The 17,857-nt window shown below is 40.3% G+C and overlaps 1 pseudogene; it reads left to right on the top strand.

Moving 5' to 3' along the window:
- The first annotated feature begins 867 nt into the window (after positions 1–867).
- LOC142452980 (large ribosomal subunit protein uL14 pseudogene) lies at positions 868–1,290 on the top strand (annotated as a pseudogene).
- Positions 1,291–17,857: the final 16,567 nt, after the last annotated feature.

Consider the following 17,857-nt stretch of genomic DNA (forward strand, 5'->3'; position numbering starts at 1 on the left):
TGCAACACTTGACACACACGGCAGTGGATTTAACATTTTTTTCACAAAAATGTGAGTGCAGATGTCAACTGAGATGTATCAGTTACTGACAGCAGACAGTCAAAGGTGTAATGCAGTCTTGGGAATTGGAAAAGCAATTAAAGCAATATGTGAGGTGAGTACATAGAGGGAAGTGAAGACGAGGGAGGTGAAATCAGCAGGTCTTCAAAGTCTGTGTTATTGAAGAGGTTCAAAGCGTAATGTGCTTGTTCAATTCACAAGAATCCAGAACATGTTTTCATCCTTATCCACGAGATCACCTCTTAGAGCCTGACGATAATCTTATGGGAACTTTTTAAATTTTTCATGTGTTTGTTTTTTACAACAATTACTTTGCCTAGCTTATGTATGTCAAGACTAAGAGCATTATTTTCATTCTATTATGGAATTCCTCCCTCTTCTTTGATACTAGAAGTCTGGTTTAATCAATTTATTGATAATTTATATGTAGACTGAGTTTATCATGTTCCTTGTAGTTCGATATGGCCAGATGACTCCTCACTGGTAAAACAAATACATTATTTGTATACATTTTATGAAATACATTATTCCATAAAATTAAGAGATCAACATTGATACAATTCCAGATGTGTGCTTCACAACAAAAAGAAAATCCCAAGCCATTGTATTCCATCGTCATGTCTTTTTAGTCTCCTTTAATCTGCAATGAGCCCGGGTTGCTTAGTGGTCTAAGCTTTGGACTGCAAAAAAGAAAATTTGGTGGTTCAAACCAACCAGGGACTCTGTGGAAGAGAGAAGAGGCCATATGTTCTTATAAAAATTTACACTCTCGACCAACTTCCTTTCTGTCTCTTTCCAGCATTCAAGATGTCAAAGCGAGGATGTGGTGCGTCCTCCGGTGCAAAGTTCCGGATTTCCCTGGGTCTTCTGGTCAGAGCGGTGATCAATAGTGCTGACAACACGGGAGCCAAAAATTTATATATCATCTTTGTGAAGGGGCTCAAGGGCCAGCTGAACAGACTGCCTGCTGCAAGTGTGGGTGACATGGTGATGGCCACAGTCAAGAAAGGCAAACCCGAGCTCAGAAAGAAGGTCCATCCTGCGGTGGTGATATGACAGCGAGAGTCCTATTGGAGAAAAGATGGTGTGTTTCTTAATTTTGAAGATAATGCAGGGGTCATAATAAACAATACAGGTGAGATGCAAGGTTCTGCTCTCACGGGACCAGTTGCAAAGGAGTGTGTGGACTTATGGCCCAGAGTGGCATCCAATGCAGGCAGCATTGCGTGATTTTGCCATATATTTGTAAAAACCACCAACCACCCTATTAAAAATTATTCACACCCCCCCAAATTTACAGTCTTGGAAAGTCTATGAAGCATGTAAACACTATCTTATAGTGTCACTGTGAATCAGAATCCATGAATAGCAATGGTTTAATTTATAACAGGTGTTTTTCTCTGTATTTTAAATTTATTTAGATGACCTTGGCTTTTTTGAAGCCTAAGTTGGAATTATTTCAACCTCAGTTTGGGTTTGCTTGATGTTTTCTCGCGATTAAGACTCTTATTAAATTATGCTTTTTGGCAACAATACTACAAAAGTAATTTAATGTTTTCAGTATATCATATCAGAAGGCATATTGACTTGTTCCTTTACTAAACTGATCACTTGGTAAAGAGGTATCTAATGGGTTTCTTCAATATAAAGTTACTCTTTTTTCCACACTTATTGTTTCAGAGTACAGTTATTTATGGCTTGCCTATGTTGCTGTTCTGGGTTTGATGACTAACAGATAATACAGAAGCATGCAAAGATCACTTCCTCTGTGAGCTTCTGTTAAATTGTTTTTAATGAGCTAGTTTGCCAATCTCTTAAACATGGTGTGTGCTTTATCAAGTGTCCTTCCAAATGCTGAATTGGCAGTAATAAAACAAGTAAGGGACCAACAGACCGTCACTAAATTAATGTTTTACAAAAACTACTCTGAGCTAGCTGTATACTGAGTGAATCAAAACACAATATTTAGAAATACAGAAGACATTGAAAATACCATGGCGGGACATACTGAGACCTCTTATACACAGTGGGTCTGGTGTATAAGGTGGCCTAGTGGCAGGTGGCCTAGTGGAAGGATTCTGGTAGTAAGAGGACTCCCTGGGATAATTATCCCCTCCCCCAGCCAATGCATCTGTTCTGATCCTTGGGACATCTTGGCTCACTGGGATGAGCTGCCCCAGTGCACTGCCACAACTTCCGTGGTCAGCGATTGACCCACCCTACCCCAGACCTGGTCTCCATGCCAGGAGGTGCTTGGCTGCCCTGTCAAGACCTACACAGCCGTGGTGCAACCCCCATGCATTGACTGCCCACACACAGTGCTCCACTTGGAGAATGGCTTCCTTCTCCCACAGTTCCCCTATCCCCACATGGCAGCGATCTGCCACTGGGATCCGGTCTCTCCTTCTATTCACATGGGGCCCTGGAAACTGACCTGCAGGCTCCTTGTAACAGGTGAGTTGACCTGCGACTGGAGCAACCCATCCCCATTGTTCCCTGGGTCCCTTCCACCGGTGCCCCCACCTGCCCACCTGTTTCTGCCATGTCTATGCACTTCCTATGCTCCTGCCAGTGCCACTCCTGCCCTACACCTGGGTCAGCACAGCTTCCGCCCACTCCCGCCTGCACCAGCCCACACCACTACTGCTGCGCAACAGCACACTCACAGCACCTGTAGCCCCGAGTGCTCCTGCCTTGTTGTTCACACCACTACTGTGCCCTTCCGCAAGTGGCTCAGTAATCCAGGCCCAAGTGGATTACTTTTTAATTAAAAAGGAAAAATACTGCTAAGAGTGGCCTGACAGACAAGGTCAGAGCAGCCCATGGGCGTACATAAAGGCTCCAGCTCCCACTCCAGTCACTGAACCTCTTGACCACTGTTGGCCACAGAATCATCAAGGCACTCTGCCTACAGGACAATTTTACCCACCTCTAGAGTGGGTCATAGGCAGCCCCCTGAAAGCATCCTTAACAGTAACATGGAGAAAGATCTAAGGGCCCCTGGTCTCCCAGACACATGGGACCTACAAAAGGATCAAGTAAAAATCAACAGGTCACATCACTATCAACGAAAAAAATCAGAGAGACAAAACACAGTAGCAGAGTTAATGATGCTCATAGAAGAGTCAGACATGGGTCTGCCACAGAAATAAATCTTCAGAAGTCTGCTGGGAGTAATTTGGGAGTTGAGGGAAGCAATGCAGAATAAGGATGCAATGACAGAGGAGATGAAGTCCACATTAGAGGGAATGAAGTTCATAATAGAGGGGATGAAGTCCAAGCACCAAAGGGAATTACAGGTGTTAATGGATGAGGTAGCAGAAACCACATACATGGTTACAGAATTTACTATTAGACTTGAGGAGACAGAGAACCATATCAGTGATTTGGAAGACACTCAAGCAGACCTCAGCAAGAGAGAAAGACATTCAGATAGGAATATGAAAGAAGCAGAAGATAACCTGAGATCTATGGCAGGTGCTATGAAGAGGAATAATATTAGGATAATTTGTCTAGTGGAGCAGGACACAACAAACAAGTTGACAGCTAAGATAGCGAAGGAATTTCTGGAAGCAAACATTCCCTCCTTAATGAATGAAAATCAGGCACTCATACAGGAAGCAGAGAAGACACCAACTGGACTAACCCCCAAGAACTCACCAAGACATCAAATAGTAAAAATATCCTACTTTGAGGACAAAGGGAAAATTTTAAGAGCAGAAAGAGACAGATACATAGGAGCGCAGGTAAGACCTATCAGCAGACACCAAGAAGAGGAAGAGGGATTGGAGCAACATCTTCCAAAAGCTGAAAGAAAAAAAAAAACTCCTGCCCAAGAATCCTTTACAGTGCCAAATTATCCATTAAGATAGGAAAGGAGAAAAGGATCTTCCAAGACAAGGTAAGACTCAAAGATTATGCTTCAAGACACTCAACCCTGAAGAAGATACTGGCTGATTCACTATGACCAGAGGATCACTCCATCAAGCACAAGCAGGAAACCACCATATTGCCCAACTCTATCCAGAAGCCAAAGTGCTGACAACAATTACCAACATGACAGGGCCTCAGAGGGAAAAGAAGACAAGAAAGAAGTCCCCCACACAAACACAGCACACTGATATGTAGGGAGATAAGAGAACATCCAAAATGGAAGACTTGATATGACAGCAATGAATCCACAGGTCATGATAATAACTCTAAATTCCAATGGCCTCAATTCATACCTTAACAAAAGAAAAGGCTTGAGGTTTGGCACAGAAAACATAATCCAACAATGCGTTGTCTGCAAGAGACACATTTTAAGGGCATGGACAGAAATAAACCAAGAATAACAGGCTGGTGGAAAGTATACCAGGCAAATAGCAACTTAAAAAAAGCAATTAGGCATTCCTAATTTCCAACAAAATTGACCTTAAGGTTCAAACCACATAAAGAGACAAGGCTGGGCACTATATAATGCTCAAAGGATCAGTAAACCAAGAACCAGTTAGCATATTGAATATTTACTCACCCAACAACATGAGTGAATTTCATCAAACTATTAAAAAGATGAAAAAATAAATCACAGATTCAACAATAATAGTAGGTGACTTTAATACTCCGTTATCAGAGAAAGATAGATCATTGGAATAGAAGCTCAGCAAAGAGGCTATAGGGCTAAACAATTCAATTAGGAAACTGGACCTGATAGACATTTATAGTGTTTTGCATCCAAACTCCTAAAAATTCACATTCATGTGGCTCATTTTGGAGAATAGATCACATGCTGGGACACAAGTCAAGCCTGAGTCAATTCAAACACATAGAGATTATTCAGATGTCTTTCTTGGATCACCATGCCATAAAGCTGGAGATTAATAAAGGGATGACCAGAAAAGCAAAGGTAAACAATTGGAGGAACAACAACGATCTTCTGTGACCTGAACGGGTATAGGCCCACATAAGAGTGGAGTTTAGGAAGTTTCTGGAACCTAATGAGATTGAGAATACAAAGTATCACAACTTATGGGATACTAGTAATGCAGTTATAAGAGGTACCTTGAAATCAATAGATGATATATTAAAAAGAAGAGTGGCTTTTGACTGATACATTATCTCAAAACCTCCAACAACTAGAACAGAGTCAACAAAATAACACCTCCAACAGCAAAAGCAAATACATAATAAAAATCAGGACAGAGTTATAGCTGTGGGAAGACAAAAGAATGATGCAAAAGATTAATGCAGCAAAAAGGCTGGTTCTATGAAAGGATCAACAGAATTGACAGACTGCTGGCGAATCTAACCTAGAAAAGGAAGGAGCAAACATCAATAGACAGGATGTGGGATGAAACCAGGGAAATCACAATAGACCCCAATGAAATTAAAAGGATAATTACAACGTGCTATGAAGCTCTGTATTCTAATGAATTCAAAATTGTGGAAGACATGGATAAATACTTGGAAAAAACAGTCCCTCCCTAGAATTTCCCAGACAGAGGTCAAGAACCTCAACAAACCCATAGTGAAAGAAGAAATAGAGAGGGTTATCAAGAAGCTACCAACAAAAATCCCCTGGGCCAGATGGCTTCACAACCGAATTCTACCAAGCATTCAGGGAAGAGTTGACACTGATCCTCCACAAAGTATTCCAGAGCATAACAAAGGATGGCAAACTCCCAAACTTATTGTATGAAGCCAGTATAACTTTGATACCCAAACGGAGCAAAGACCTATAGAGAGAACTGCAGACCAATATCTCCAATGAATATATATATGCAAAAATTCTTAACAAAATATTGGCCAATAAAATACAACAGTATATACAAAATATCATCCACCACAAGCAGGTAGGAATCAACCCAGGGATGCAGGGATAGTTAACATCTGAAAATCCATCAACATTATACACACATTGATAAGAAAAAGCGTAACTACACAATAATATAGATAGATGAAGAAAAGGCATTTGACAACATCCAACCACCATTACTAATTAAGGCACTCAGGAAGATAGGACTGGAAGGAAAATTCCTCAAGCCAATAACACCCTCATAGTCATTGGAGAAAAGACAAAAACAATTCCACTGAAAGAGGGTACTAGACAGGATGCCCCTTGTCCCCACTTCTATTCAATATCATACTGGAAGTCCTAGCTAACAACATAAGACAGTGGAAGGACATTAAGTGTATCCAACTGGGAGAGGAGGAGGTGAAACTATAGCTATATGCAGACGACATGATCCTGTACATTGAAAACCCCCAAAGCTCCACAACAGGAGTTCTTACTATGATAGAGGAATATGGCACAGTGGCAGGATACAAGAGACACAAATAGAAGTAAATCAGTTTTCTATATATATTGGACAGGACCATGAAAAAGGAGATTAAGAAGGCAGTACCCTCCCTACACAATAGCCAAGAACAATCTGAAATACCTAGAAATATTTTTAACAACAACAAAAAACCCTAAGGCCTATATAAGGAAAACTTCAAGAACTCTACTATAGGAAATCAAAAGCAGTCTCCACAAATGGAAGGATATCCATGCTAGTGGATTGGAAGGCCCAACACAGTAAAGATGTCAATCTTACCCAAAGCATTTTATAAATTTAGGCTATTCTGTTTCAAATACCAACAACCTTCTCCAAAGAATTGGAAAAACTGACCACCAATTTCATATGGAGAGGGAAGAAGACCAGCATTAGCAGAGAACTCAAGAAGAAGGACAAAGTCAGAGGACTCGCTTTACTTGATTTTAACACCCAAAATACACAGCCACAGTGGTCAAAACTGTGTGGTACTGGCATAAAGACAGATTCTCAGACCAGTGGAAAGGAACAGAAATCCCAGAAGTAAATCCATCAGCATATAGACAACTGGTCTTAGATAAGGGCACCAAAAGCATCAAGTGAGAAGTGGATGTCTTCTTTAACAAGTGCTGCTAGAAACAATGGATATCCACATGTAGAAAAATGAAACAGGCTGTTTAGCTCACCTCACGCACAAGAACAAACCAGGTGGATCACAGATCTAGAAGTAAACCCCCAAACCAGCAGGACCATCAAGGAAGGAATTGGGACTAGTCTAAGATCATTGGCCCCGGAGAATAAATACGTAGGCTCAATGCAGTAGGGAAGGGTGCACACACGGGTGAACTGGAAATCAGCAAATGGTATTCAATTAGAACAAAACACCTGTGCATCTCCAAAGACTTCACCAAGAAGGTAACAAGGCAACTCACAGACTCAGAGAGGATTTTTAGTAATGACACATCAGACAAAGGGCTTATTACTAAAATCTACAGCACCCTCAATGCCTGCAAAAAAAAGGAAAGCAGTGAACCCCCTGAGGGAGTGGACAAAAGAACTGAAAAGAAATTTCACTAGGTAGGAGACCCATATGGCCAATAAAAACATGAGGAAGTGTTCCTGTTCATTAGCCATAAAAGAAATGCAAATTAAAACAACCATGAGATACCATTTAACACCCTTGAGGTTAGACCATTCAGAAAATCAAAGAGCAACAAATGTTGGAGGGGCTGTGGTGGAATAGGAACTCTCCTCCACTGCTGGCTTTCCTGTAGATATGTACAGCCACTGGGGAAAGCGATCTGGCGATACTTAAAGAAAATGGAAATTGATGTACCTTATAACCCTGGGCATTTAGCCAGTGGAGGTAAAAAATGAAACACAACCAGTCATCTGAGTCCAACGTTTATTGTGGCCCAATTCACAGTCACAAAGAGGTGTAAGTAACCTAAATTTTCATTGGTAGATGAGTGGATTAGTAAACTCTGACACATATGTACAATGGAGTACTACGCAGCAGTAAAAATAAGATGATCACATGAAACAGGTTGTTTCACGGGAAGATTTGGAGGAAATTATGCTAATCAAGGTCGGCCAATCACAAAAGGACTGTCTCCTGAGGTTAGTAGAATCAGCACAGTAGGATTAGAAGTAAAGACAATTATCTCCACAATATACGGGTGGAGGCACAGAAAGTCGGGTGGAGGTCAGAGCAAACCCAAGGAGGTACATGTGAATCCAACATAAAGAAGGGGAAATGGGGAAGGAGGAGTGAGAATGGGGGTGGGGAGAAGCTGAGATGGTGACATGGGAGAAACAGGGCACTTACCCACCCTGGGGGAGAGTATTGGTTGTTTCTCCACAGAATTGGAGCGTGAATACAGACCCCACCATGATGCACCAAACCAGGAGGGCAACATAACACGTGGAGGAATGCAGAAAAGACTGGACTACAGGACTGACTCCAACCAGAACCAGCCTGACCCCTGCTCTGGAAGTGTGTGTCTCAGAGAATGACACTAGACCTTCAGGTGGAGGAAAGGAACGAAATTACCACTCTCACATGGAAGCAAACCAAGAAGGAGAAAGAAAAAGGACAGTCGGCCTAGACTCCATGTAGGCACACCAAGCCCGGAGAATGAGATCCCTGCATGGAGCTACTAAGGCACAGAAAGGACTGTGGGACCGCAAACAACTCAAGACATGTCCTCAAACTGGAGGATACAGTGACAGGGGACAATAATGGGGACACATGGTGTGGAGACAGTGTGGGAATGGAGCAAAACAGACCAGCAATTGGAGTAGAGCTGATCCATAGAACCCCTGAGGAGCCCCAAGAATGGACCTCTGGCTTGGAGGGGCAGCTCCCAGAAAATCCCAAAGACTAGGGCAGAGGGACTCAAGGGGCCCAGCTAACAGACCTGGACCTATGTAGAGTTTTCTTTTTTCTTCATTTTCTTTCTCCTTTTATTTTTTCAGCTGTATATTTTCTTATTGTTTGGAATAGGACATTGCTGATTTGCCTACTTATATGAGTTGTACATGGAAGGTAAGGTAAGGGAGAAGGCGATGGGGTCAATGGCCCACGGAAAGGGGAAGAAGATGGTGGGGAGAAGGGTCTGGTGAGTGGACAGACTCATGGACAGGGGAACAACTAGGGAATTGAAACCAACATCTAGGAGGAGAGGGCAACACCAACCTAGAAGAGAGGAAGCACTAAGGGGTGGAAGAAGCGGGAAAGTGATGACGGGGCAGGAGGAGGCAAAAGGAAACAGAGGCAAGCTCTAGGAAACAAAGGTATAAATAGGGATATTAAAATAGAAGTGAGCGACCTTGGGCCTCTACTCAAACACTCCCTCAATGCATGAATAGCTTCTTTTATTAAATTGGAACTCTATGATGCTCACTCTCCCGACACAACGCTGGAGCCAAAGTGGGTGAACAAGTAAATGTGGTGAAGAAAGCTGATGGTGCCCGGCTATCAAAAGAGATAGTGACTGGGGTCTTAAAGGCTTGAAGATAAACAAGCGGCCATCTAGCTCAGAAGCAACAAAGTCCACATGGAAGAACACACCAGCCTGTGTGATCGAGTGGTCCCAAAGGGATCAGTTACCAGGCATCTAAGAACAAAAATCATATCATTGACTGCACACCTCCATGAGAGGATCGCTGAAGACAAATGGGTGCATAAGCAAATGTGGTGAAGAAAGCTGATGGTGCCCGGCTATCAAAAGAGATAGTGTCTGGGGTCTTAAAGGCTTGAAGGTGAACAAGCGGCCATCTAGCTCGGAAGCAAATAAGCCCACATGGAAGAAGCACACCGGCCAGTGCGATCACGAGGTGCCCAAGGGACCAGGTATAAGGCATCATGCACACAAAAAAAGATATAAGTGTGTGTATGTATGTGTATATATGTGTATGTGTATATATGAATATATATATCATATTAAATGAAGGGGGAAGTGCAGAGTGGAGACCCAAGGCCCAAGTGTCGGCCAATGGAGATCCCCTCATAGAGGGGTTTAGGAGAGGAGATGGGTTAATTAGGGTGTGAGGTAGTACCGATGAAGAACACAGCTTTCCCCCAGATCCTGGATGCTTCCTCCCCCCAACTACCATGATCCGAATTCTACCTTGCAGGGCTGGATAGGACAGAGGCTGTACACTGGTACATATGAGGGTTGGAGGTACAGGGAATCCAGGGTGGATGATACCTTCAGGACCAAGGGTGTGAGGGACGATGCTGGGAGAGTGGAGGGTGAGTGGGTTGGAAAGGGGGAACTGATTACAAGGATCCACATGTGACCTCTTCCCTGGGAGAGGGACAGCAGAGAAGGGGGGAAGGGAGACTCCGGATAGGGCAAGATATGACAAAATAACGATGTATAAATTACCAAGGGCATATGAGGGAGGGGGGAATGGGGAGGGGGGCTGCGAAGAGGACCTGATGCAAGGGGCTTAAGTGGAGAGCAAATGCCTTGAGAATGATTGGGGCAGGGAATGTATGGATGTGCTTTATACAATTGATGTATATATATGTATGGATTGTGGTAAGAGTTGTTTGAGTCCCTAATAAAATGTAAAAGAAGAAAAGAGAAAAAAATGATTAGGGCAAAGACTGTACAGATGTGCTTTATACAATTGATGTATGTATATGTATGAACTGTGAAAAGAATTGTATCAGCCCCAATAAATTGTTAAAATAAAAAAAAATAAAAAATAAAATAAAATAAATAAATAAATAAAATAAAATAGAAGTGAGCACTTATGTAAATACATTAGTCTATAAAATAGAGGTATTGACCTATGTACATATATTTATAAGGCAATACACTGAGGCTGAAGACAGACTTTGGGCTTCAGCTCATACCTTCCCTCAATACAAGAAGACTTTGTTCCAACAAATTGGCATTCTGTGATGCTCTCCCCACCCCCATGATTGCTGAAGACAAAGTGGGTGCATAAGCAGATGTGGTGGAGACAGAGGATGGTGCCCATGCTATTAAAAGACGTAGTGCCTGGGGTTTTAAAGGCTTGAAGTTAAACAAGCAGCCTTCCAACAGTGAAGCAACAAGTCCACATGGATGAAGCACACCAGTTGGATCGATCATGAGATGTCATCAAGACTGGGCAATGGGCAGCAGAAGATTCACAACAAACACTAAACAAACAAAAATGCATTGGTGAGAATGGTGGGGAGGGGTTGGAGCGGAGACCCAAAGCCCATCTGTGGCCATTGGAGCATCCCCACACAGAGGGGTCTCAGGGAGGTGATGAGTCAATCAGGGTGCAGTAGAGCACCGATGGATCATGCAATATACCTCTGATCCCTTAAGGCCTCCTCACTGCCCACTATCATGACCTCAGTGCTGCTTCCCACACTGGACTAGACAGAAGCATGTACATAGGCATAGGCAAGAGAAAAAACTCATGATACATGGAACCTGGGAACAGGAATGGGAATAGAGATACCAAAAGGGTAAGGGGAAGGGGGGAGAAGTTGGGAGGGAGGAGGTACCGATTGCAATGAATGGCACATACCACACATCCCCATCCAGAAACAACAGAAACCAGAGGGGTAGGGAGACAGTGGTTGGTGCGAGATTTGAAAATAATTAGTAATCAACAATCTATCAAGGGGCCATGAGGGGGAGGAGGGAGGTGAAAAAAAGAGGACCAATCCCAAGGGCTCAATGGAAAGTAAATATCTAGAAAAGAATGATGGAATATATGTAATAATATGTTAGATAAAATTGATTTGTGGATTGCAACAAGAATTGTAAGAGCCCCCAATGAAGTGATCTAAAAATAAATAAATAAATATAGAAGAAATGATTATAACATGATATCTCAGAATCAAAATAAACAAAATTACTAAGAGATACTGGACTACATTCCTCCTCTTCCCGGCTGTCACTTTTTTAGCTAATAAGATATTTAGACCATCAAGGAGGTACCTGTGGATGTTTTCCTGGAGTAAACATGATTCTTGAAATACTCAATGATTAATTTTTTGTCTATGAATTATTATTTTTCCAACTCAAGCTCCATTGGCTCTGACTCAATCCACTTGAAAGTGAAAAAACAAAACAAAAACCTATATTAACCCAGTTCGTAATCTAAATAGTCGGTACCTCTTGTGTGTAAGAGGAGCCCTAGTAGTGGTTATGCTTTGTGTTACTAGCCAAAAGTTAGAAGTTCACAACCACTAGCCACTCCATGGGACAAATCTGTAAAAAGTTATAGTTTCAGAATCCTACAGGGGCAGTTCTACTCTATCCTATAGAGTCACCACAAAGCAGAATTGACTGGTGACAGTGAGTTTGAGTGAGGCTTGTGAGTAAAATGGGAAGTCTATATAAGAAGCAATTCTGGAAGTCAATTCTCTTTTGAAAGTCTTTGAATCGGGATTGAAATAGCAACACTCCACTTATAGTTCACCAAGTCTGTGTTGAAATATGATATAAAATGGTGAACGGGGATCTGGCACCTAGTTAGCAGTCTTCCTCAGGCACACCACTATAGATCCTTTATCGGTCTGTAGTATTTTTTAACTCTGTCAGTTGTTTGAAGATAATAAAAGTTTCAGTAGATATGTCAAGCCACAAATTTCTGATCCTAAATGATGGAAACTTAAAGATTTTGTTGTCCAAAACAATGCAGTGTTTTTGTATCCCAATAACTGAGCAAGAGCAGTGGTTGTTCAAGTACATTTTGTGTTAAAATGGATTAAATTTTCATCCTTTTTCACAATGTCCCTAGCTATCACAATCAAAAATTTATTTCTCTGCATATATTTTGAAAAACCAGCATTGAATCTTGATCAGTATCTTTCGAAAGTCATTAATTTGTCCAAATGTACATTACATATTTTTCCCAAATCATCACTTTTAAAAATTACTAAATTAATTTATAACAACTAAATTACTAGCTATACACTGTGGCTCAAGGATTACCTATATAGATATGTTCATACATTGCTGGCCAAAGTAAGATTTATTGCAAACATTTTCAGTTGGAAATTTGGTAATATGAACCAAGAGTTTTCAAAACTTATATCCATCGCAATTCTGCTTCTTGAAATATGGATTAAAATGAAAAGTATTTTTTAAAAATCATTTTGTTAGGGGCTCATACATCTCTTTTCACAATCCATACATACATCAATTGTGTAAAGCACATCTGCACATTTATTGCCCTCATCATTTTTTACATCATTTTATTAGGAGAAAAGTATTCTTCCCAATATTGCAGCTATTTAACATTATTCAGGAGCTTCTCAACAGTAAAATAAGAGGAAAATAGGAAATAAAATTTTGTATTATTAGAAAAGAAGAAAATCATCACTTTTGCAGTTGATAACAATATATTTAAAAAATCTAAAACATAAGGTAATCAATTGAAAATGATATGAAATAATTCAGCAAAATGATCAATTACAAAAGCAATAAATAAAACCCAATATTTTACTATGGCTAATAACAAGTTGAATATGTAAAGAGAAAAAAATCTATAACAAGAATAAAAATGAAAAAAAAACCCTCTGGAAAATAAAACTCACAAGAAATCTTTATCCAAAAATGTATAAAAGTCTCTAAAATAAAATGATAATGATATAGCTAAAGTGAACCAGAGACATATATAAACCAGAGATATATGAATGGGTTTTGGACTCACACTTAATTCTAGCCCCACTCTAATGACATTTAGTTCTTGTGTAACGGTCAAGCTCACCCTCATGAAAAGATCACGGACGATTTGGGTGCTATTGCGCAATGTGGTGAAGAAACTAGATGGTGCCTGGCTATCAGAAAGAACAGTGCCTGGGGTGTTGAAGGAATAGCTGCAAACAATCTGTCATCCAAGTGAGGCATTACCATAGTATATGGAAGAAGCCCACTAGCCTGTGCAATCCAAGAATTATAAATAATAAAGTCCAAATCCAGAGGAAGGGATTTTATCAGAGCTTAAATTTTGAAGTGGAAGGCCCAAATCCATTTGCAAGGTCCTAGATTAAACTTCAGTGAAAACATTCAGACTATAGATAAGGGCTGTGAATAACCTTGGTAGCAGACAGAGTACATTGTGAAGTAGACGACGGCAGATGTTAAAAAATCTTTACTGCCATCTAGTCAATTCCAACTCCCAGCTCCCCTAGGGACAGAGTAGAACTCCCCCATGGATTTCTGAGACAGAAACTCTTTACAGGGGAGTAAAACCTATCTTTCTTACACAGACTGGCTGGTAGTCTCAAACTGTTGACCTGGCATTTAGTAGCCCAATGATTCACCCAGTAAACCACCAGGGATCCATAACAGACGTAGTTAGATTAAAACATAATATCTTATCACTTGATCTTTTCTTTGACCCATTTTTAAAGTTGTTTCAGGTTTTTTTTTTAATTGAAGGGCGAAATACACCCAGATTAAGCCTCTGATGAATTCCCTCTGATCATAGACCATGAATGTGCACAGCCTTACTATTAGGCAGAGTGCATTGGAAAGTGGATTACTGCAGACGCAGTTAGATTAACATTGAATACCATATCATTTGGTGTCTCTTTAAAGCCATTTACATTTTTTTCTAGTTTTTAATAATTTCTACTTACTTTTCAACTTGGACTTTTCTCTCGCGTTGCGGTTGATTTTTATTGTATGTTTCTCTGTATATGAAAACTAGGACTTACCAATTTAGAGAGACAGTCACTGATCAATGACTTCTTGTAGTTCTGGTTTGAGGAAAATGGGGAGTTACTAACAATGAGCACAAGAAAGAAGAAAATGTTCTAAAATCGATAGGGGTGGTGATTGCGCAACTCTTCTGAACATGTTTGAACGTATGAAGTGTCTGATATGTGACATATATGTCAATAATATTGTTTAAAACAAAACAAAAAGCATTATAAAACTTAATGATTGATTTAAGCAAAGTGAAAAAATAGCATGATAATACTTTTTTTTAAAAGGAAGGCCCCCAAAATAAATTTAAAAACTAAAAAGGAAGACGCAGTATTATAAAGATAGCCACTGTTCCAAAAATCAATTAAAAATCATTTGATACAATTTCATTTATTGTATGTATAGATATGTGCTCTAACAATTGAATGTGTAGTGGAGGTGTGAAGATAGATCAAGAGATAAATGTAAAGGAACAGCCTGTTTGCAAGTAAATAATTTCAAACAGAAAATAATAACCAAAAACTATGTCAGGATACATGGATAAACAGTGCCCCCCGTATCCTACCCTGGAAACAACAAATTTCAGGTTTAAAGTCCTAAATGGTAAAATGAAAATAAAATACAGGTTATATTTTCTTACCGCCCCCAGGTTAATTGAGTTGGGGAAGATCTTGAAAAAAATACAAATGTTCTATAAATTTCAATTCTCAAATATTAAAATCTGTTGTGTGGAAAACCAAAAGCCCTACTCCATCAGGGTCTTTTGGCCTAAAATCCTTATGGAAACAGACTTAGGCACCTTATGTGCATTCACACTGACAAACTTAATTTTAATTTTAGTAGTAGAGAGTAAAACATTTGTGCCACACAGGGACCTGTAACTATGGTGACAGACAGGTTACGGAAAGCTTCCAACCCAAGATAGACTAGGGAGAAAAGCCTGGTGATCTATTTCCAAAGATCTGTCAATAAAAACTATGGATCACCGTGGGTACCAGGGACTGACTCTAAGATAGCTAACCACACTACCACCATACCTGTTTATGACGGGATTAGTGTGTGTCAAGTGTTTTGATCAACTCTTTACCTGCAGTTTCGCATTTAACCTTCACAGCATGAGGTATTGGTAAACTTCCATAAAGTGCTTGTTAACTTCTCTATGATATTCCAAATGGTTTGAATTCACTGATTTATCAAACTAAAAAAAAATAAGTAAACGACAAATTACAAGAGAAAAATCTTGCAGCAAACATTACCCACCCCACTCCATGGAGGCCATTTTGATTCATAGCAGTCCTGTCAGATAAAGTAAAAAAGCTCCATGATGGTTTTGAGACTGTAAATCTTTACAGGGCAGACCACTTGCTCTCTCTCCTGCAGAGCGCTGCGTTTGAATCACAGACTGAGAGTTAGCAACCCGATACCTCATCCTCCATACCATCAAGGCTCCTTAGCAGAATTCAGAAATTGATTTAATAATACATAAAAGTCGCAGAGTTATCATAATGATATGAATAGAAACTAATGAAACATGGAAAGAGAATACGAATAGATAATTCACAGAAGTAATGCAATTGTCTAATTAAACATACTTAAATTTACTCAACCATATGTGTGAAGAGAAATTAAAATAAAATTTAATTTTTATAAAACCTGATACGATTAAAAGTTCATTTAAGTTTTAGACTCTGTTCTAATGAAACTATGGGGAAACCAGTCATCGAATGCACTGCCACAAGGACGAAGTTCACTAGCCTGTGTGATCCAAGGACAGAAATCCATATAATAATTCTTAAGGGCTTTTTGGCAGCCTGTTAAAATGAGCTCTGTGCATCCTCGAGGGCCCAGAACTTTCTCTTTAAACTATCTACCCCATTAAAACCGTCCATTTCAGGGTTTTTGTTTTTTTAAGTTGTGAGAAAGCAGGTCTCAGAGTGTCTGTCATTAAAACGATACTAAATAAATGTTTGCTATGTGAAACTGGTCCCCATCAGTTAGACGCTGGCTCTGGTTGACCCTGTTTGAATGAGAGCAGTGCTGTGCTCCAAAGAGCTTTTCGTTGATATTTGGAAGTAGATTACCAGCCCTTTTTCCCCCTCCCCTGGCACCCTACCTTTACTCCAACCACCAACCTTTCGGATAGGCCTGGACATATGAACCTTGTGCACTGCGCTAGAACTCGCTGGTTATATAGATGATACTTATTTTATTTTGAGGAGCGGCTAGGTGGCACCGTAGTGGTGTATTCAGCTGCTTGCCAACACCTGGAGCTGTGCAAACCCACCTTGAAACACGGGCCTCTCAATTTGTTTAGAAAAGCTCACAGCCTTGAAACCCCTTTGCCATAAGCTCTACTATGACATTTAGCGGGACCCCATGCATTAGAAACAACTCAAGATCAACCAACTAACTATTTCACTTTTAGGAAATCAAAAGAGGGTAAAAGACCGCGGTGCAAAGTCAATTTTTCTCCTCCATTACCGAGATCACACGATCTCAGTTTTTATGACTGGGAAAACACAGCCTGCTGATTCAAATTAAGCTGGCCTGAGTCCCGATTAAATTTAGCAGATTTTGGTAAAAACACTTGGTGGATTTTCAATTTCATTCTCTCCAATAATTTCCTTTTCCTCATGAATGAGGCTTACTTATCACTTGGATATCAAGAATTACCTGGCTCACGACCAAGGGCATGCAGTTAGGGGCTTCACGGAGATGAAGAATCCACATAGATTTTTGGTCATAGGCACCAGTCCCAGGTTTGTGTAGTCAAGCAGTGCTTCAATTTGTACTACATAGCATCACTATGAGTTAAAACTGACTGTACGTTGTCTGATAAAACAGCACAAGCAATGGTTCTCGTTGTTGTTTCTAGACACCATTAAGTTGATTCCAACTCACAATGACTCTATGGAACAGAATGGAAGCACACAGTGGGAGCTTCAAGGCTTTACAGAGGCAGACAAAGGCATCTTATGTCCTGCATGGTCCAGGTAGGTTTGAACCCGGATGTTTGGGTTAGCAACCCAGTGATTACTCACTGAGCCTTCCGGCCTCCTTAGAAGTATACATTCCTTTCAACAGAGATTTGCACTGTTAGTAGGAACTTCTTTGTAAAGATGCTAACCGATTTAATTTCTAATAAAATTAGCCATGTTAATTAAAGTTCTTGAAGATTATTAATCAGTTCAAAACAATTTAGAAAAAACACCTGTAAGTAGCTATTGTTTAATGTGACATTATTGCTTATTGAAACTTTGCAACTGGAGACAATCTAGTTATAATCTCTCTTTACGGTAGTCTGTTTCTGAAGACTGCTATAAATAT

Source organism: Tenrec ecaudatus, chromosome 7 (assembly GCF_050624435.1).
Source record: "Tenrec ecaudatus isolate mTenEca1 chromosome 7, mTenEca1.hap1, whole genome shotgun sequence".
In the NCBI taxonomy this organism is placed as follows: Eukaryota; Metazoa; Chordata; class Mammalia; order Afrosoricida; family Tenrecidae; genus Tenrec; species Tenrec ecaudatus.